Raw genomic sequence first — 21,939 nt, 5'->3', positions numbered from 1 at the left:
AAATACAGCTAAGGTAATCTATTCCTGGGGTAGAAAATCCTTAGTATTTCGAAAAATTCATAGTTGTGTAAACAGTTAATTTATAATTCTAACCATATTAATGATAGTTCATGTCAGCACAGGTGTGTTGACTACAGGGCTGGTGATACCCTCGGGGAGAAACCTCCACCAGCAGTGTCATCGACCCAGTGGTTGTAAATGAACTCATCATAGATACCAGGATTAAAATTGTGTACGCCAGACGCGCGTTTCGACTACAAAAGACTCACCAGTGACGCTCGAATCAAAAAAAATTGTAAGGCCAAATAAAATACGACTTTTTAAAACAAACCTATATATACCTAAACCATTTTAGACAGTCGAGTGGAGCATCAATCAAATCAACGTTGTATGTTTAATAAGTAATTTACAGTGAGCAAATAGAATGTATTTACCAATTCTTTTTATCATGACTGTACCTTTCAGGCATTGGTTTTACCTATCGTCCTTCAACTTGAAGGACATATAAAGTTGAAGGACGTATATAATGTGAATAGTCTTTCACTATTACAATTATCAGCGCGCGTTAACTAAACAGCAATAATACCGATTGATGTTTGAATTGGCACTTGTTTATACAAATCCCAAAATGTGCTTGCGGTATAGAGATATCAACAATGGACTTCTCCTGTCCAGGACTAAAACCCGTGCAGACGGGCAAATAAGCCGTTCTCGAAGAGCAAAATACAACGGGCGCGTCCGTGTGTGTATAGGATCTAAGGAGCTGCAGAGCTGAAATTATCTCTGCCTGTTGAAAGCCCTTGCAAAAATTCTTTCAGAAGTAGATTATTGCTAGGGAAAAAAATCTACTCTCACCACAAGTACGAACTATGTACATGTTGTTCATCCCGGTTGATCAACTTTGTAGAACCAACCAATTTTGTTGGGACTGGTCACGTGGTGACCAAAATATCTCGACACAGATGTTGCCCATCGAATGTCATTATACAAAACCTTTAAAGAACGTCAAAATGGTTCCTATATAAAAAAAATGTTATTGCCGTGTTCTAAATTTACAAATAAGAGACATTCATTTTTACATATGCTTATGTAGTTTCAGACAGATTATGTTTCTAATTCTTTTATATTTGAACATTTCTTTGATTTCGAAATGGCACAGACTCATTGAAAAATGTATTCGAAAAACTTTTGTGAACACACTCGGGCTTAATTATACTTTATAGTTTGCTAGTCAGCATTTCTGTATGTATGGCATTTGTTTTATTCTGGCAAGGAATTTTAATGTGAAGTTGAAGTGATATCAACGTAAAATGTATATAGATGAAGTTTTAATGACTAAAATGTCACGATTGAATGTGTTAAAGAAGATTAAGATATCATTTGAAGAGTAAAATATTTTCATGTGAAAAGTAAAATAACAAAAAATACCGAACTCCAAGGAAAATTCAAAACGGAAAGTCCCTCATGAAATGGCAAAATCAAAAGATCAAACACATCAAACGATGGAAACAACTGTCATATTCCTGAATTGGTACAAGAATGTTCTTATATTATAATAGAAAATGGTGGATTTGAACTGGTTTTATAGCTAGCTAAACATCTCACTTGTATGACAGTCGCATAGAATTCCAACGAATAATAGGCCCCTGACTTTGGACAGACTACCACTTCTTTTGAACTCTGGTGGGTAGTTGTCTCAATGGCAATCATACAACGTCTCCTTATTTTTATTTTACACAATTTGGTGGGATTTGACATGTTTTTGAATGATCAACCCTTCCGCTGACTTGGAACATTAGTTTAAGAGCAAAAAACAAGACCAAACAAGGGCATGACTCATCAGATTGAAATGGCATGACTCATCAGATTGAAATGGCATGACTCATCAGATTGAAAGGGCATGACTCATCAGTTTGAAAGGGCATGACTCATCAGATTGAAAGGACATGACTCATCAGATTGATATTAAACACAAACAACAACTAACAAAACGGCAAAAAGACAATAGACACAAAGAACAGAGAGTACTCATAGGTACTGATTGCGAGTTCAAAGTCAATTATAACTAATAGATTATTCATGTTTTCGAAGACTAAAAGATCAATCAGTTCACATCCAACATATTTAATATAATGATTTCCCAAATAGTTGAAGAAAGCATGATCTTGCGCAATGCTTAACTATAAGGGGGCCTTAGTGGTTGTGTGGTCTAAGAAGTCCAAATGCGTTATCACTATCCTGTCAACACTAAGGTTGTGAATTGTGAATCCCGCACGTGGCAGGTGCGTTCGACTCCAATCTTCATTGACTACGATTGTCAGTTTTCCTACCGAAGGTCGGTGGTTTTCTCCGAGCACTCCGGCATCGTCCACAAAAAAAAAAAAAAAAAAAAAAATCACCGCCACGAAATAACCAAAGGTGTTGAAAGTGGACACCAATCAATCTAAAATAGAAATATATACAGGATGCAAGCATACGATTGTCTTGTTATGATGATGGAAGTTTGATGAAATTGTCGTGTAATGCTGATGGAAGTTTAATGAGAATGTCGTGTAATGTTGATGAAAGTTTGACGAAATTGTCGTGTAATGCTGCTGGAAGTTTGATGAGATTGTCATGTAATGCTGATGGAAGTTAGATAACATTGTCGTGTAATGCTTGTGGTAGTTTGATGTGATTGTCGTGTAATGCTGATGGAAGTTTGATGAGATTGTCGTGTAATGCTGATGGAAGTTTTATGAGATTGTTTTGTAATGCCGATGGAAGTTTAATGAAATTGTCGTGTAATGCTGATGGAAGTTTGATGAAATTGTCGTGTAATGCTGTTGGAAGTTTGATGTGATTGTCGTGTAATGCTGATAGGAGTTTGTCTGGTAATGCTGATTGAAGTTTGATGAGATTGTCTGGTAATGCTGATGGAAGTTTGACGAGGTTGTCGTATAATGCTGATGGAAGTATGATGAGATTGTCGTATAATGTGATGGAAGTTTGATGAGATTGTCGTGTAATGCTGATGGAAGTTTGATGAGATTGTCGTGTAATGCTGATGGAAGTTTGATGAAATTGTCATGTAATGATAATCGAAGTTTGACGAGATTGTCGTGTAATGCTGATGGACGTTTGATGTGATTGTCGTGTAATGCTGATGGAAGTTTGATGAGATTGTCGTGTAATGCTGATTGAAGTTTTATGAGATTGTTTTGTAATGCCGATGGAAGTTTAATGAAATTGTCGTGTAATGCTGATTGAAGTTTGATGAGATTGTCGTGTAATGCTGATGGCAGTTTGATGTGATTGTCGTGTAGATTGATGAGATTGTCTGGTAATGCTGATGGAAATTTGACGATGTTGGCGTGTAATGCTGATGGCAGTTTGATGAGATTGTCGTGTAATGTGATTGAAGTTTGACGAAGTTATCGTGTAATGCTGATGGAAGTTTGACGAGGTTGTCGTGTAATGTGATGGAATTTTGATGAGATTGTCGTGTAATGCTGATGGAATTTTGATGAGATTGTCGTGTAATGCTGATGGCAGTTTGATGAGATTGTCGTGTAATGTGATTGAAGTTTGACGAGGTTGTCGTGTAATGCTGATGGAAGTTTGATGAGATTGTCGTGTAATGTGATGGAATTTTGATGAGATTGTCGTGTAATGCTGATGGAATTTTGATGAGATTGTCGTGTAATGCTGATGGAAGTTTGACAAGGTTGTCGTGTAATTCTGATTGAAGTTTGATGAGATTGTCGTGCAATGCTGATGGAAGTTTGATGTGATTGTCGTGTAATGCTGATGGAAGTTTGATGTGATTGTCGTGTAATGCTGATGGAAGTTTGATGTGATTGTCGTGTAATGCTGATGGAAGTTTGATGAGATTGACGTGTAATGCTGATGGAAGATTGATGAAATTGTCGTGTAATGCTGATGGAAGTTTAATGCGATTGTCGTGTAATGCTGATGGAAGTTTGACGAGATTGTCATGTAATGCTGATGGAAGTTTGATGAGATTGTCGTGTAATGCTGATGGAAGTTTGACGAGATTGTCGTGTAATGCTGATGGAAGTTTGATGTGATTGTCGTGTAATGCTGATGGAAGTTTGATGAGATTGTCTGGTAATGCTGATGGAAGTTTGACGATGTTGGCGTGTAATGCTGATGGCAGTTTGATGAGATTGTCGTGTAATGTGATGGAAGTTTGACGAGGTTGTCGTGTAATGCTGATGGAAGTTTGATGAGATTGTCGTGTAATGCTGATGAAATTTTGATGAGATTGTCGTGTAATGCTGATGGAAGTTTGATGTGATTGTCGTGTAATGCTGATGGAAGTTTGATGTGATTGTCGTGTAATGCTGATGGAAGTTTGATGAGATTGACGTGTAATGCTGGTGGAATTTCGATGAAATTCGTGTAAAGCTGATGGAAGTTTGATGAGATTGACGTGTAATGCTGATGGAAGTTTGATGAGATTGTCGTGTAATGCTGATAGAAGTTTGATGAGATTGTCGTGTAATGCTGTTGGAAGTTTTACAAGGTTTTTGTGTAATGCTGATGGAAGTTTGATGCGATTGACCTGTAATGCTGATGGAAGTTAGATGAGATTGTCGTGTAATGCTGATGGAAGTTTGATGAAATTATCGTGTAATGCTGATGGAAGTTTGATGAGATTGTCGTGTATTGCTGATGAAAGTTTGACGAGATTTTCGTGTAATGCTGATGGAAGTTTGATGAGATTGACATGTAATGCTGATGGAAGTTTGATGAGATTGTCGTAATGCTGATGGCAAGTTTGATGAAATTTTCGTGTAATGCTGATGGAAGTTAGATGTGGTTGTCGTGTAATGCTGATGGAAGTTTGATGTGATTGTCAAGTAATGCTGATGGAAGTTTGATGAGATTGTCATGTTATGCTGATGGAAGTTTGATGAGATTGACGTGTAATGCTGGTGGAAGTTTGATGAGGTTGTCATGTAATGCTGGTGGAAGTTTGATGAGAAGTAGATGTGATAGCTGGGACATTCCCAGGTGATAGTAAACACGATGAACATGATACTTCAAGTGTGCGTTGAAAGTTGTGTATGAAATATAATTACGTTGACTGTTTATTTAGGGTACTAGGAAACAAGTTTAAGTCTACAAGGGCCATTTTAACATCATCTTAAATAGTATTCAATTAATCACAGTGAACCTAAACATGACTTACTAATGACCTGTTTAGTTGTTTCATATCCGTTGAGATCGCATGGTCGTTTCGTTTGAAAAAAAAACCACAAAATTAAATAGATGATGCAAGTGTATTTGAGGTTGCTTGTTGTAAAATTTACATGCGATTACCCTTGTAATTTTTTTTGAAGATGTAAAATGTTTGAAATATAAATGTATGTGGGATTTTGAAGGGAAAAATAATCTGATGTCTTTGACCGTGCTGTGTCTCACTGACTTTCTATGTCGGTTTTATTTTCACTGTATATGTAAACATATAAAAACTAATTTACTAATAGTTCTCAGTAATAACAATTAGATTTTATTTTTAAATATAATCTGTGGTGACATGGTCAATTGCTTGTTCAAATATCCGGAGATAATTCGGTCCAAAATGATTTCCCCATATATCAATTTATCGCCGATTAACTTAGTCAAGTATTAATCATCAAAATGTAAAGATTGGTTATGAGAATTTTAACTAATTACAAATGTATCCAACGGCTATTGTTTACTATTTGTCAACGAGTTGATTTTTGTAAACACTACTGATAAGGTTGTTGATCTTACCCTTATGGTTATTGGCTGCTTTACGTTTGATCGGGAGATGGAAAATAAACCCACTGACCCATCACAGAAACATTGAGGAGCACAAGAAACATCATAGGACAACACTGAGCACAAGAAACATCACAGGACAACACTGAGGAGGACAAGAAATATCACAGGACAACACTGAGAACAAATCTTCACGAAGCGTTGGTAATTGCCTCAGATGTTTATGTTATGCACTTTCGGGAGAATATAAAAATAAGAAGCACGGTCTAATTGACATAGACCGTCAACAATTTCTGCCCCCAAATGATAACCAGACCACAGGTAAAATCGCTTCTACCAAGTAAGAACCAGTACAGATTCCTACGGCCAATCTTAGTTTTAAAAGTAAAATATTGCGAACGTTTTTAAATGTAAATAGTCAAGAGAGAACGTTCTGCGTTGCCCAACACTACGCAAAGTTTTCGCGCGAAATCAATCACATACATGGCCATTTGTAATAAAACAAAATCTACGTTCACCATAAAAACATGGTTGATCAAAATTTAGTTTTGCGTGCTACATGTGGTAAAGAACACATCTATGACCACCATTCTAGAGAACAATGGAGGAATGCAGTTTTTTTAGTTGGAGTTATATAGTGTCTAGTGAGAATGCAGTGTTGTTTATATTCTGGCTATTTGCATTAAGTCTGTATTGTCTTTACTCAGTAATGTTTTGTCGAAGATATTTTTCTTTTCTTGGTGATCCTTTCAACAATAAAACAATGTACCTGATTTAACTTTCAACTGATTATAATAACTACTTAAACCGTTTATTTTTGGGAAACACTATTAATGAAGATGCTTACTGGAAGTGACTTTGACTAAACCGGAAGTTGTTAATTATTTCCCCTTTTGCATGAAAAAAAGTCAAGAGAATATGGATTTATGGCATCAGTGTGAGATAAGCTATCTTCTGACATTGGAACTAATCATTTTCACTCAAATTTTCTGATTAAAATTTGGGTGGAAATTATAAGACCTTTAATTGTTTCTTGCACAATTTTTTTTTTCATAAATGGTGTCTGTCTCTTGAAAAGCCATTTCTGGTTTTCATCCTAAAATCTATTTGGCTAAAAAGTGGGATGTACAGCAACGCAACAACACAAAAAGGGACTTTTAAGCGCTTACAGTAACAAAACATTTGAGTACGATTATCGTAGTCAGACTCCGCAATCAACAAATCAAAATACTGGATTTGGTGTTTCGAGCACACATTTTTTACTCCAAGTATTTGGACAATTCAAAGTTTTATGACTGAAAGGCCTGATCTACCATCTATACCAAATTAAGTTCCCAAAAAGACAAATAACGTCAGATATAACAAAACACTGACGAAGTTCCTGTTTAAAGACAGGTACATTAACAGGTGGGATTCAATTAGTTTTTGAGATCATGACTGCAGTTTCGTCTGCTTTTAATCTCGACCAGTGGATTAATAAAATGTTTTTCAATGAATAAAAACATGAGAAAGCATATAACTGTTAAATATAATATAGATATAATAGTTAAGAAAAACACAGGTACAAAAAAACAAAAATTATAAGTACATGTAATACAATTTATATTAGCAGTTTCATCAAATTGACTTGAAAGTACATTTTCATGACAAAAACCCAAGTTTCTATGACAATGAACATTATCATATTTGATGAGTCGATCATGACAAATTTATCTAAAGGTTGTTTTAAATAGTGGAAAATTTCGTTTTTCTTCTCATAAACTATTGTTAATGTCCCTATCTTATGATTTTTTTAAGTGACTGCTGTACTATCATCAGGAAAAAAATTGTATGGCATTTGTTTAGTGTTAAGAAAGATATATGCAGAGGACAGCAAAAGTAACTACAACAACATTTGACAAGATCGTAGAGGTAGCATCGGTAGTTGCCATGTCAATAATAGTTTCCGACGGAATCTTTACCCAGAAAGTATCGGTCTTTTCTACAACTGTCGCGCTGAAATCAGAAAAAAAAACAATTACATATGCATATTTACATCAGCTTATGTAACATTTTTTCGGTACATTCTCTTTTTAGAATCTATACTAAAATGTTTAATTTGCTTTTAATCGTTTATTGGAAAAAAATAGTAAAATGATAGTAAAAGTAGAAGTTAAAACAGAATTTTCGCGAAAAAACCTGAATCACTTGAATTGTACCCTTTTGAAGTTCTTTCTCGTGATAGAAACGGTCGCGAGAAACGGTCACAACTATACTTAGCTACTAAGAGTAGAAAACATGCAACCAACATCATGTTTTGTTTTTAATAATAGATATTAAGTCAGGATCCACGTAAGCAGTTGGCTTTGTTTATTGTTTACGTTTCTGCATGCTTTAAATACGATGCATATCTTCGAAAATGTTTGTAAATGTATTCACTTGTACGGACACGGGATTGATTGTAAAATGTATTCACTTGTACTGACACGGGGTGGTTGTAAAATGTATTCACGTGTACTGACGCGGGGTGATTTAGAGCCAAATTATTTATTGTTGTAAACTGTATGTTGACCTTTAAAATAGTTATCTCCGGTTTTAATGTGTTGATAGTCTTCTGTCTCATTGTGGTAACTCCCACATTTTATTATTAGAAGTGGGACATTTAAAGACGTATCGTATCCCTATCTGATACGTTGACGTATCTGAACGTATCTATGGGTTAATAGTATATATTTATTTCCCGTGCCGGAGGGAGATATGAAGATTTGTTCACCCAAGAATATTCATATTTCACGAGGGCTCTGCCCGAGGGAAATATGATTTTTCGAGGGTGAGCAAATCTTCATATCTCCCGAGGCAAAGGGAAATGAATTTTTTATTCCACTGCCTATGCTTTGTTTACTATCAATACATTAAGTATTATTTTGCATACATTTTTTTTCTTATCCGCTTGTTTTTGTAAGTCAAACTAAACACGACATACTCATTGATAAACAGAAAGAATCAAAATTTAATTATAAGTCTTTTTGTTTATCGTCTGAAATAAATTTGAACATGATAATGGAAGTTCAACACGTTATGTACATTAACCGCGCGTAACGTTGCACGAAGTAATCCCGACATTTCAGAGGGGAATATGATCCTCAGAATGGAATATGAAGATTTGTTCAATGACACGTGGGATAGTCTCAACCAATCAAATATTGATTAAACTATCAATATGTTTAAACAGTGGAATAATACATGTATATGGTTTTTTTTCTATGTTAGATATCTTTCGGTCATCAATACTCTCTTTTTATGACATGATAGTTTTTAATTTATGTATAATCGTTTATATCTAAACAATCGATATTTAAACCATCATCATTTTTCAGGCGTGAATTTAAATAATAATGCAGATGTAGTTAATGATGGAGTAAAAATCGTGGTAAAAATATCGAGAATAGGGAAAAGAATGGGAAAATAGGGAAAGGGTGTTGCAATTTTTTCAGTCTCTTTTATTTTAAATATTTGGAAAAAAGTATTGCCTGCCAATTTACAAATTCATTATTATTGGTATTAGTAATCAATCCGACACAATCCTCATTTATAAGCAATAAAGTACGTGTATAAATATTGTTCACGTTAAGGTTTATGACCCCTTTCGTAGTCCTGTGTAGTACGAAATGTTCAAGGTGAAATAATATCAAAACAGCAAAGACAACAAATAAAAGAGATCTGCCATTTCGTACATACACCAAAAAGAAACTTCATTCAAAGAAATAGTATCTATGTTTTATTGCATTTTATAGAAAATAGGGATTTTGTGGCAAATAAAGCAGAAAATCTACAGCCTTCAATACAGAGATTTTCGTTATATAATTATAAATATAGATTACTCACTTGTTTGTCCATGATGTGCTAGCGTTTAATTTTGACAAAAAGTCATAAACGACCTTTACATTCCAAAAATCCTCGTGCTGAGTCACTAAAGTCGAGCGCACACTAGAAGGTGTACTTGAATTGGTCCATATTTATATTTGTTTTAACCAATATCTTTATTGATAAACTTGTTTAAAGAAAATCATTGCTAGTGTGAGCCAAAATTTGTTCCTGTGAAAAAAGTTCCAGTGGAACTAATATCACAGGAAATATGTTCTGGGAGAACTTTTTTCACAGATGATTTCTATATAAATTGTTCCATCTCTATAAAATAAGTTCCACACTTTACCTGGTGAAATAAGTACCGGGTTAGTGAAATTTGTTCCTTACCTGGTGAAATAAGTTCCGGGTTTATGAGATTTGTTTCTTATCTGGTGAAATAAGTTCTGGGTTTGTGAGATTTGTTCCTCACCTGGTGAAATAAGTTCCTTGTCTGTGAAATATGTTCCACTGGTTAAACAAGTTATCTTATATACTGAGCATTTGTCATCAGTGAGTTTAAAGTTATCATTCAAGTGCATTATCAAAATAAGTATTATATCAATAATAAAAAAGCAAAAAGTGTAAATCATCCAATTCGGATCCTGTGGAGTATAGCAAATGTTTAGTTATATACTCCGTAAAAAATATCAAAATGACACTTTTCAGCCAGAAAAGAGTAGAATAAGAAAAATCAATTATTCAGAAAAAAAGTAAGGTTAAAGTGAACATATGAACTTATTTGAAAAGGACAAAGTGACTGATCAGTCAAAAGACATTTAGAAACAAAAGACACACTCTTTTGAAACTGTGCTATGACCTAAGTACATGTATGACTAGAACACGGGGCCATGACAGTTAACAAAAACCAAGGAGGAATACCACATAAAACATAAATACAAGTTATGATACATTACCATCGCTTTTATTTCTTATCTTCATCCTTTAGTTACAGTCATGCCTTCAATAGCAAATGTATTTCATGCAAGCACAATCAGTACAGCACTCAGCTTGCATTATAAATTAAATGTAACAAGAAAATGTTTCGCTTGCAAAGGTACTCATTTTCTGTGAAAATAGGTTTGAGCGGAACTTATTCATTGATTTCTATGAAATATGTAAACGTTCGTTTAAAACAAATATCATAGGAACCTATTTAACTTTTTAAAACTCTTAATATTAATTGGAACAAAATTCATGGAACTTATTTCACATTTGGTCATAACAAAAGTTCAAGAACAAATTTTACAGTGCTGGAACATATTTTCTGTGATATAAAGTCCAGTGGAACATATTTCCTATGAAATTTGTTCCGGCGGAACAAATGTCACGCCGGAACAAATTTTTTGTTACACTAGCACTACTTGTAATAATCCTCTATATAACACGCACCGAATGATCAAATATTAGAGGACAAGGGGAAAGGCTGTGGATTTTCTATAAAATGTCCATGTTTAGCATTGAAACAACAAAAGGGTACACAATCCTTAACTTTTTGAACTTCACGCCTGGGTAGTTCTAATGATTCAAATATCAATATAGTATATAGATTGACACGAAAATCACGTGATTGTTAAATGTGTGTAAATGCTAGCTTCTGAAGTCGTCCATGTAATGTTTTCATAATTGTATTATAGTTACTGTAAATATATATCGTAGATACATCACTTTAAGGGCAATACATGTTATTAAGTCAGGATTTTGACATACAAGAAGAAGCAAGTATGTAAACATAATACATGCAGATACGTCAACGTATTAGATACGGATACGATACGCCTTTAAATGTCCCACTTCTATTTACATTGACAGTTATATGCTTACAAAATTGTTATATTCCCTCGAGATTTGGCTGGAGCGGTAAATTTAAAAGTAACACTGTCTTTTTCCGAAGCTTCTGTGTGTGTTATGGCATCATTCTGTAAATATAAATCTTAAATGTGGTAGTTTAATATCCTTTGAGTTTTCGTTCGGAACAGAAAATATGTATTAGATACAATACAAAGGTAACAAAGAAACAGGCCGGTAACAACCGTTGCCGGATTGATTTTCTGCACGAGTAGTCAGGTCAAGGTCCGAGGCGATAGCCGAGGACCTTGACCTGACTACAAGTGCAGACAAACTATACGGCAGGTTATTTCCGGCCTGTTTTTTGTTACCTTTGTTTTGTATCTGACTTGTACGACGTTTCAAGAAGGAAGAAGTACATTTCGCATTTAGAAGAGGTAGCAAAACTAAAGATATTAGAAACTTAAATGGCCATATACCAGTTAATGTAAGTTACAGTTTAAACTCAATTTTTTTTCTCACTTCCCTTCAGCCGAGAGTTTTTTCTCAAAAAAAATCAAAAATCTAATAACTTTATAAAAAGAACCATTTCAAGTTAAAGGTGAATGTTATACACATTTGAGACTTTTTGAAATGCAACTTCGCAAGTAAATAATGTATAAAAAAGATTTCAGAGGTAAGCAAGCTACCATTTGATTTTATTGGGGTGGTTAAAATAAATTTAAAATAAACTGGCTTCATCCTTTTTTTGTTGAAAAAATGCAGGATGTGCCATGTCCATGTCTTGTTATTATATATATATATAGGCATATGTTTTGGATTAAAAAAAAAAGGTTCATGCTTATAGGTTTTTATATGTCTCTGATAGTGTTGATCAGGATTAAACACGTGTCACTATATGATCCAATCAGAGCTTACCCTCCAAAATTGATTACATTAGTTGAATGATTTTCTTTACGATTTGCTGCATATTTGAACATGTATTACACGGACACTTTTTATTTATAGGATCAATCGTGCATTGGTGAGTTGATAGGGACTTTATCTTTTGATTAGATTTGATTTTTATATATATATTTCCTGTCTTTTTATTGAAATATAAACGTTGGTACCAGCATTTCTTTCAGCATTGTCCAGAATACTATTCATGTCCATATATTGAAAAAAATACATTTACGGACCGACCATTTAGCTTTAAAAGGGGGTATGTTCTTTTCTGAGTAAGAAAATTATTTAGTTTTTCAACGCTATCGCCCAAATATCTTTTTTTTCGAAATCAGCACTATTATATACGGTATTCGGAAAATCAGGAGCCAGAACATTATTTTCAGTGTCATCTGCTTGACCATTATATATTTTTTCTCATAAAATTGGGGATCAAAATGTGTTTTTTAGGAAAAAACCATAACCGGCCTTTTGAAGTTAAATGGTCAACCCCTTAGTGTACTAATATGAATAGTTACTGGAATTGTTTGAAAAAAAATATAGTTATTGATGCTAACGTAAATATTTTTAATTAAAAAGACAGGAAATATGTCGGTGAAACAAAAAGTTCAAATCTAATTGAAATTTAAAGTGCCCATGAACTCACTGATCATGCACGAGTGATTCTATTCATAAAAAGTGTCCGTGTAAAAACTAAAAAGTGTCCGTGTATCATCTAAAAAGTGTCCGTGTAACACCCGTTAATGTACTGTTTTTCTATAGCTCTGCTGGGGGCAAAGTCGTACAAGGACCGATACAATAAATCAAATTAGGGAAAGAATATAGAACTGCCATGGCAGTATTGGCTATTTAAATTCCAGTCATATACGTTTCTTGGGGGAGCATGAGCATACAGGAGTATTTCATCTTGGTTATACATTGTATAGACGCAATAATTACAAGCCTCATTTGAACATTTCTTGTAATTTTGATATGTGAGTGGAAATGTCGTTGATATTTAAATATCACAAGTTTAACATGACACGCCAATTCACAAGTATACGAAAGAGATTTTTTTCCCATTTTGATATGTATAATTTATCGTTACTTTAAAGGCATGTACTAAAATTTTTCTGTTCTAGAGGTACTTTTTAATTTATGATTCGTTGCTATTTAATTGATAATACATTTTAAATAACCGAAGCCATTTACGCCATCTGTGTAACATGCATAACAGCATGTCCCCTCATTGCAGAAATGACAGTTGAAATGCAATAATATCATCATAAACATGAAGAAATCGAACTTAAACAGCAAATCGATCAAAGCAGGTTAAGAGTCAACATCAACACGACTACCAGGTTTGAAAAAGGTATGTGACGGGATTGCTTCCCTTAGAAATTTAGTAGATACTTAGTCAGCCGTAAGCGGTTGAGCTAAGGAAGTACTTCTTTAGCTCAGTCGGTTAACGCGCTGCCTTGTAACACAGAGGTCCCGGGTTCGAGTCCCGGTGGAGACATGCAATTTTGCAAGTAGAATCATGCTCTCCAGTTACAGGTATAAGAAATTGGTTCATTCGGGATACGAATCAATATCAATGTAAGCATAAGTAGATGTGGTCTGGTTGCCAATAACGCAACTATTCACCAAAATTATAGATCACCGTACGGCTGTCAACAATGAGCAAAACTTCACTTACTGTATTATTACATTGCAGAAATTTAGAGTTCTGTATCAGTTTGAAGCCTGGAATTTTTGTTCCATCCTGGTTTCTTGCTTGAATTAAATATCCTTTGAACTGGTTTGTTGAGGTATTCGATAAGGTTACTAAGAATAAAAATGAGCTGTGATGAAATAAAAAAAAAAAACAAAAAAAAACAAAACTTTTTGATTTTCACCATGTGAGTGGAATAATTTCAGGGTAAATTTTTTATCTACCGCTATTTTCGAAAGGCGATGAAAATTGCCATCTTTTCCATTAGTTAAATACATATATATATAAACTTTGTCTATTTCATTATTCATTGATGTTACTGGTGGACTATCTGTGATATGTATATGTTACAGTGAATTTGTATAATCAGGGATTATGTAGAATCCCAGATTTTTTCAGGAATTTTCCATAATCACGAAAATCATTAGTGATTATATATAATCCCTGAAAATGACAAGTGATTTTACATAATCACTGAACATTTAAATTGAAACTAATAATACCAACATAAATGTACAGATCATGTAACAAGGGATGAAAGGTAACGAACAAGGAGTTCGAACTAAGCAAATAAATACAACGAAATGTCCAGAAACACAAACAGAACACATGGTTGACAGATTGAATACAATTTTGGAGGAGACTGTGATACTGATTCCACATGTTGATCTTGGCCAAAAACATAATGGCCATCGTTCATAAAAGGGCTGAAAAGGATAATGGCTGACTCGGATGTGACTACACCTAAAGATAATGTTATTGACCAATTTAAACAAAATTGGCATTCAATCTTAATAGAATCGCCAAAAGCTATTAATTATCGTCTATTCATAGACAATGCTGAAAGGGAAAACCTTTTCAAGATCCTAGATGATAAAAATTTTATAACTTTTTGTAGATTTAGGATCCTCAGTCATAAACTCCCTATCGAAACTGGGAGGTGGAATAAAGATATATATATACACGATCAATGATTCTACATGTTCACTGTAACATTTACATTACTTCATATTTCCAGTGTCGTATAACTATATTCTGTGTGTACAAGCACCGACAAAACTGAGATATATTGTGGCATGGTTTTCGACTTTTTTTAATTGGGGTATATTGGTGTCATTTAGATATTCCTACACTCCAAATTATTCGACGCTCATTAATTGACACTTTAAAAATAGTTAGAGATATGTTAAATTGATGTTTTTTAAAATTATAGTTTAACATGAAAAATTAATAATTTTTGATGATCACATACCTGCTATTACATCACTTCCTCCGTAGCTAGTCTTATCTAGAGTTATTTGAAATGGGGCTGGACTGTTCTGAGCGGTAACCGAATGTCCTGGTTCCATAGTATCACATGCTCCTGGTAATGCTCCTTCAGGTTTTCCATGTACAGAGTAGCAACATGACAACAAAAAGAGTAGGTGTAGACTTAATATTTCCATTGTGCTACAACACTGTTAATATATGTTCTGTAAAAGAAAGTGTTTTTAAATGAATGCTTTATTGCAGTTCAGTATAAGTAGTATAGAAGGAAATAGTAAGGACCTATTAAAAGAGGGGCAAAAGATACGAGAGGGACATTCAAACTCATAAGTCGAAAATAAACTTACAACGTCATGGCTTGAAAAGAAAAAGGACCAACAGACAAACAATAGTACACAAAACTCGATAGGTCACATTCGTGAAAAGGGGACGGGATTGTAGTTACGACATTAGGAACACATCCACTATCATCTGTGAAACGGTTATTCCATAACGGTCAACCAACTCGTCATGGCGTCTGTAAAATTTTCGAAGGAATGATTTCAACTTCACCATTTGGAACTCTTTGTTAAATAGCTTCGGTGTGAGCAGTAACCCTCCATCAAGGAAATCATGATAGGAAATGCAAGCCCGGGAATATCGTATCAATTGGGGGATATATACTCCGTATGCAGGCGCTGCTGGAATGTTGCTACATAGAAATAGAAAGTTCACAATTAGGAAGCCGAAATCATCTCTTTTGTCGTAAAGTTTTGTTTGATTCAGAGTGATTTTTTACAAAGTAGGATTGATTCCTCCATAAGACAAGATGCTTGTATCTGCGTTGGCAATTCTTTTTTATGAAACAAATTTGGAATGGGAAATACTTGCGTAAAGTGTAGACAAGTCAAATGTTTTAACACTATTGCAAGATAAAAGATTCTTAGATTGTATGTACTCTAAAAGTTCTTTGGAATTTGTTAATATCCACATCTGATTAGGGACTTTCCGGTTTGAATTCGGTATTTGTTTTGTTTAATTTTTTTATATCATCTACATATACATTTCATTTCTCCAAATGCACTTTTTCAATTGTTTTTGATTTTTAATTATTGTTATCTATTTTTCGTCATTTTTTCATCATATACATTCGGTATAGTATATTTATTGGAAAGGGTTGAGGATATTAAAAGATCACTAGCAGTTTAAGATATTTTATAAAAATATATAAGAATATTTCCTGGGATATGGTAAAATCTCTGATAACTAATAGGCTGTTTAAACAATTAAAATGACCAGACGCTCGTTTTGTCTTTAAAAAACTCATCAGTGGCGCTAAAATCAAAACAGTTGAAATTCCAAATCAGATATAAAGTTAAAAAATCATCTAAATTAAAAATTCCGAAACGTTGTGCCAAAATACGGTTAAGGCAATCTATGACTGGGAGTAGAAACCTTTGTGCTTCATATAATGCAACATGTTATAGAAATTTGATTAACAGAAACTGAACGTATAAATGTTATTTCATGTCGACATAAAAGTGGTGGTGACACCCCCGAGAACGAAACGTCAACCAGCAGTGGCATCGACCCAGTGGTTGTAAAAATTTATCAGTACGGACAACTGTGATAAAAATAGTAGTCATTAGGTCGCTTTTCATTTTCCCGCATCGGGTAAGCCCAAATTGTTGAACTCCATAGGACAAACACCGGAACGTAACAACAATATATTAAGAATGTTCTCATTGTTAACAGTCACAGTATTGTTTTTCCTTAAAATTAATTTATCCCGATGATTCACATAACTGTTGACTGTATGTGGTTAAGACGTCAAAACATGTTGTCGAGAATTAATTCTGGGGGACATTTTGAACATCTTTTCTACAGAAGACTTAGATGGCTGAGATGAAAAAACTCGTTGCAATATTTGGGTAAATACATATGTTACAGTCAATTTGTAAAATTTGTGATTTTGTAAAATCCCTAAAATTTCAGGAGTTTTGTATAACCACTGAATTGATGAGGGAATTCTTAAAATTACAGATTTTGTTACGGATCTTACCAAATCATTGATATAATTGAGAACATTTTTACATTTCCACTGGTTTAATTAAGGGAATTTAAAAGGAATAGGTACTTTTTATTAACACTCTGGATGCTCGTTATCTTGACTTTATATCCAAAGACTTGATCAACACTATCTTTCTGGAAATGAGGCAAACCTTATTCAAGTGGAATAAACAAATCTGAATACTAGTAAGATGTGCACGGTCTTTTAAGTCTGGAACTGCAAAGGTTTAGTAATTTCTAACAACAGAAATTCAATGATAATTAAAAACCATATGTTCATAGAACAATTGAAGGTCTTTTCACATGATACCAGACTAAATGTTTTGATGAGAAAGATACAAGAGATAAAAACAAATACTAAAAGTATGAGAAAACAGGAAGCCTAAACACCGATTCCAAAAATATATGGTTCCAGTTCCGATGTCATATGAAAGGATATTTTATACTGATATAAGGTTGCTCGGAATTTTTTTTGTGAAATAAAGGAGATAATCTACCACCTTAAGTTTACAGAAAGTCACTACTGGTGTTAAAAGATATCTCACTTTTCACTGATTTCAAAAATATATAGTTTTTTTTTATGTTTTCCTTAAATAAAGGAGATAATTTGCAACATCCGGTTTAGAAAATGTCACTTCTGGTCTCAAATAAAAATCTTTCTTTGTACTGATTCCAAACATATGGTTTATATGTATTTACACTTGAAATAAGGGAGATAATTAGCCACTTCCGGTTTCCGAGAGGGGACTGACGGGGTCATTTTAAGGTTACTGATTACCTATTCTAAAAATATATGGTTTTTAAATACTTTTCCCTTAAAACTTGCTACTTTTGGTCTGCACAAAATCACTTCCGGTTGATGTTTTAATATTTTTAAGGTCATGTATCTTTGCAAATTATCCGTTGTCTTTATCATGTACCAGAATGAATTAATAGTCAATTTACCTTAAATCTAAATATTTCAGGGGCAATAACTCCTATAAGATGTCAGCAAGGGCAAAATTTAGAAAATGACTTTAAACTTTGACTTTAACCTCATTTTTCTAGTTATGACCCAAGGATCTCAAATAAAGAAGATTCGTTGGTCTTTACCGTGTACGGTTTATTAGTTACATCCGATGTGTTTCCGATTTAGGGTATGACGTCATAGTTTTTTGTTTGATGTCTCAATTCATCATTTCAAGCCTAATTAATTTTCTCCATCTATACTACTCGTATGGCAAGATTACTTCATAAATTAATAACTCTGTGTATCTCTGTTTTGGATTTTAGTAAATCCATACAAATAACAAAACATATAATAGCTTGAAATAAATGTGAAACACACTTCTATTTTCATTAACTGTAGTATATATATACACAAAAAATACCTGCAGTGCAGTGATGTGTAAAATAAACCCTACATCTAAATAGACATTCTTTAAATGTTAAAAGATGACATTTCAGACATAGGATACTATGTCAGTAAACAATTTACAGAGGTACCAGAAGGTGTATTAATGCATGCATACAGTGTTTGATATAACTTGAATTAAAACTAAATAGTAATTGTAGTTATAATGTTTGTTACAAATACTGATGAGCAATATATGCACAACCCCTTAAATCGAAAAGGTAAAGATACACTAATTGACAAAAATTGGTACCGTTAAGATTCGTTAATGTTATTGTAGTTAAAAATGATAATCAGGTTCTCGATTGAGGATTATTTAGCATTCGGTGGTAAAGGTTGAATGCATACTCAAGTCGTATATAACTTAGTGCCATACTAATATACTCAGCTTGTCCTAGACCAACACGCGAAACAATATTTTTGACATTCAAGCTTACAAGTTAACAGTTCGAAAAAGACATACCAGCCATCATTGGCGCTGTATTATTTCTCCGATCCGGTGTGCTTGGCGAAGAAGAAGGTAGTAAAATCGAATTTTATAGTCTTTGGCTTAACCGGCCTGTTAAACGTACCCCCGCTCAGGGTTTATATTGTAAGACTGGAAATTCGATTTAAATCCAGTTGAAATCTTTTCTACATTAATGAGGATATGCAATTTTCATCTAATAGAGCAAACAGCGATGTGAGTTTTTATTAAACATTTTCCCCGTGAAAAAAATATAGGCTAATTTAGGGGGAAGGGGGGGGGGGGGGGGTCAGGGGCCCGCCCTCCCCTTTTGATGGAAAAATTTGGTTGATTATTTAGGAAATCACTGAAGCATGACTGGAGCGGGCCCCTCTTATGACAGTCATTTGGCCTCCTTATGAAAATTTCTTGATCCGCCGCTGCTAATATTTAAGTTAAAGGTCTTACCTTGCTTTTGGTCTTCACTAGAATAACACAAAAAGAATAGAAAATATGTGAGTGGTTGCGTGTATTATGACTATGTAATATATACTTCTTCCGCATATTTAAGAAATTGTATAGAACTGTGTTACTTTTGCAGCATTGTAATTTAATCATCCGTCGTTTATTTTAGATATCATCCTCCACAATAGACTATTTTCATATTACCGACTTTTCGACATGTTACCTACTCTGTGGTTAGACATTCTAATACTCAGTCAAGTGAGAGTATTAAAAAAAAAGCAGCTAACAATCGGTGCAATTTTTGGAAAAAAAAAATGTTTTCGGATGATTTTGTCGTGTATATATAGAAAACATAAAACAGATAATTTTATTGGACAGCAACATTCCTAGGGAACTGATAAAGAGGTACCGTATATGTAGGGTCAATTTCCTATATAAAAGTATTTCACTGGAAATTCGATTTAAATCCATTTGAAATCTTCTCTACATTAATAAGGATATGCAATTTTCATCTAATAGAGCAAACAGCGATGTGAGTTTTTATTAAACATTTTCCACGTGAAAAAATTAGAGGCGACTTTAGGGGGAGGGGAGGGGGGAGGGGGCAGGGGGCCCGCCCTACCCTAGCGCCTTTTGTGGGAAAAATTTGGTTGATTATTTAGGGAATCACTGAAGTATGACTGGAGCGGGCCCCCTCTTATGACAGTCATTTGGCCTCCTTATGAAAATTTCTGGATCCGCCGCTGCTTATATTTAAGTTAAAGGTCTTACCTTGCTTTTGGTCTTCACTAGAATAACACAAAAAGAATAGAAAATATGTGAGTGGTTGCGTGTATTTTGACTATGTAATATATATTTCTTCCGCATATTTAAGAAATTGTAAAGAACTGTGTTACTTATGAAACATTGTAATTTAATCATCCGTCGTTTATTTTAATATCATCCTCCACAATAGACTATTTTCATATTACCGACTTTGACTCCGATATAATTTTTCGACATGTTACCTACTCTGTGGTTAGACATTCTAATACTTAGTCAAGTGAGAGTATTAAAAAAAAAGCAGCTAACAATCGGTGCAATTTTTGGAGAAAAAAAATAAACGTTTTCGGATGATTTTGTCGTGTATATATAGAAAACATAAAACAAATAATTTTATTGGACAGCAACATTCCTAGGGAACTGATAAAGAGGTACCGTATATGTAGGGTCAATTTCCTATAAAATTATTTCACAAGAAGGCCACGTCTTTAAAGTTATCGAATCTTTAATTAAACTATCACAGTTAACCAGCGTCATATATTTACTTTGAGCGTTTAACAATAGTATGTCGTGTTGCTGAATGCTTAACCAAATAGAAGACTCAAAACTACAAATCTGATAGATATTTTCAATTTCGGAAGTTTAAAAAGAAAAGAATAAGGACTCAATTATATCATATTACCAGGATTTCCTCTTCAAATTTTAATGAACCCCAAAGTGTGACTTGTTTATAGAAATAGAATGTATGTTTAATCCTGCACCTCTCCCAATCCGGCAGTAAAACTCTTACCTTAGTTGGGCGTCCGTTCTGCTTTGCGTGATGTATAAATACGCAACAACGTCCGAACGGAATGATCACGTTAAATCCGATGCCTCATGTGGGACAAGTGCCACGATATCTGCAAGTCTCAGAGGGGTCCGTAGGTGGCCTGTGGCAAGTCAATGTTTCTGTCTCTATCTAACATACTCTCATTTCCAGTGGCAGTCCCCATTTACCGTCCATCCTATTGCTCGGCCGGCCTATCATGCAGAACCTACCCATTGTCTTTATTGTTTATATTCTCCTCGTTCTGAATATTTATGAAATTATTGTCATTGACACAGACAATCGTTCATCTAATGCAGGGTAAAACGCCAAAAACGTTTGTAAAACTTTGATAGTGTGAACGGATAACAAGATCACTGATTTTTTTTTTAAAAGAATACAAATATTTTATGACAACTCAAAATGTTCTAAATTTCCTTGAATATAAAGTTTTAAACTTTTGAATGGATAAATATAACTTTGTAATATTTTATTCTGTGATGCGAATGTTATTTTTACCATGTTTTGGAGAGCATTCATATACATATATCAATCTAATTAAAATTAAATCTCCGCACTCGCTCATTTTTTTTATGCTTGGTCGCTGCCAACAAAATATGAGCGAGTGCGGAGATTTAATTTTAATAAGATTGATACATATATCCTTTTAAATTTCGAATGAGCAAATATCG

The 21,939-nt window shown here is 34.0% G+C and overlaps 1 long non-coding RNA gene across 3 annotated transcripts; it reads right to left on the bottom strand.

The window, feature by feature from the left end:
• Nucleotides 1-7,263: 7,263 nt before the first annotated feature.
• On the bottom strand, nucleotides 7,264-20,608 carry LOC127719433 (uncharacterized). 3 transcript variants are annotated; one of them, XR_007990304.1, is made up of 5 exons: nucleotides 20,452-20,608; nucleotides 15,315-15,534; nucleotides 14,048-14,175; nucleotides 11,461-11,555; nucleotides 7,264-7,749 (listed from the first exon to the last, which is right to left on the bottom strand). It is a non-coding gene; the product is annotated as an uncharacterized LOC127719433 (long non-coding RNA). The 3 variants fall into 3 exon arrangements; XR_007990305.1 differs by lacking the exon at nucleotides 20,452-20,608 and adding an exon at nucleotides 19,684-19,804; XR_007990306.1 differs by lacking the exon at nucleotides 20,452-20,608 and adding an exon at nucleotides 19,234-19,352.
• Nucleotides 20,609-21,939: the final 1,331 nt, after the last annotated feature.

Source organism: Mytilus californianus, unplaced genomic scaffold (genome assembly GCF_021869535.1).
Source record: "Mytilus californianus isolate M0D057914Y unplaced genomic scaffold, xbMytCali1.0.p SCAF_11, whole genome shotgun sequence".
NCBI classification, from domain to species: domain Eukaryota; kingdom Metazoa; phylum Mollusca; class Bivalvia; order Mytilida; family Mytilidae; genus Mytilus; species Mytilus californianus.
The sequence above is the reverse complement of the archived record's forward strand: the minus strand, read 5'-3'. Positions and strand labels throughout refer to the sequence as shown.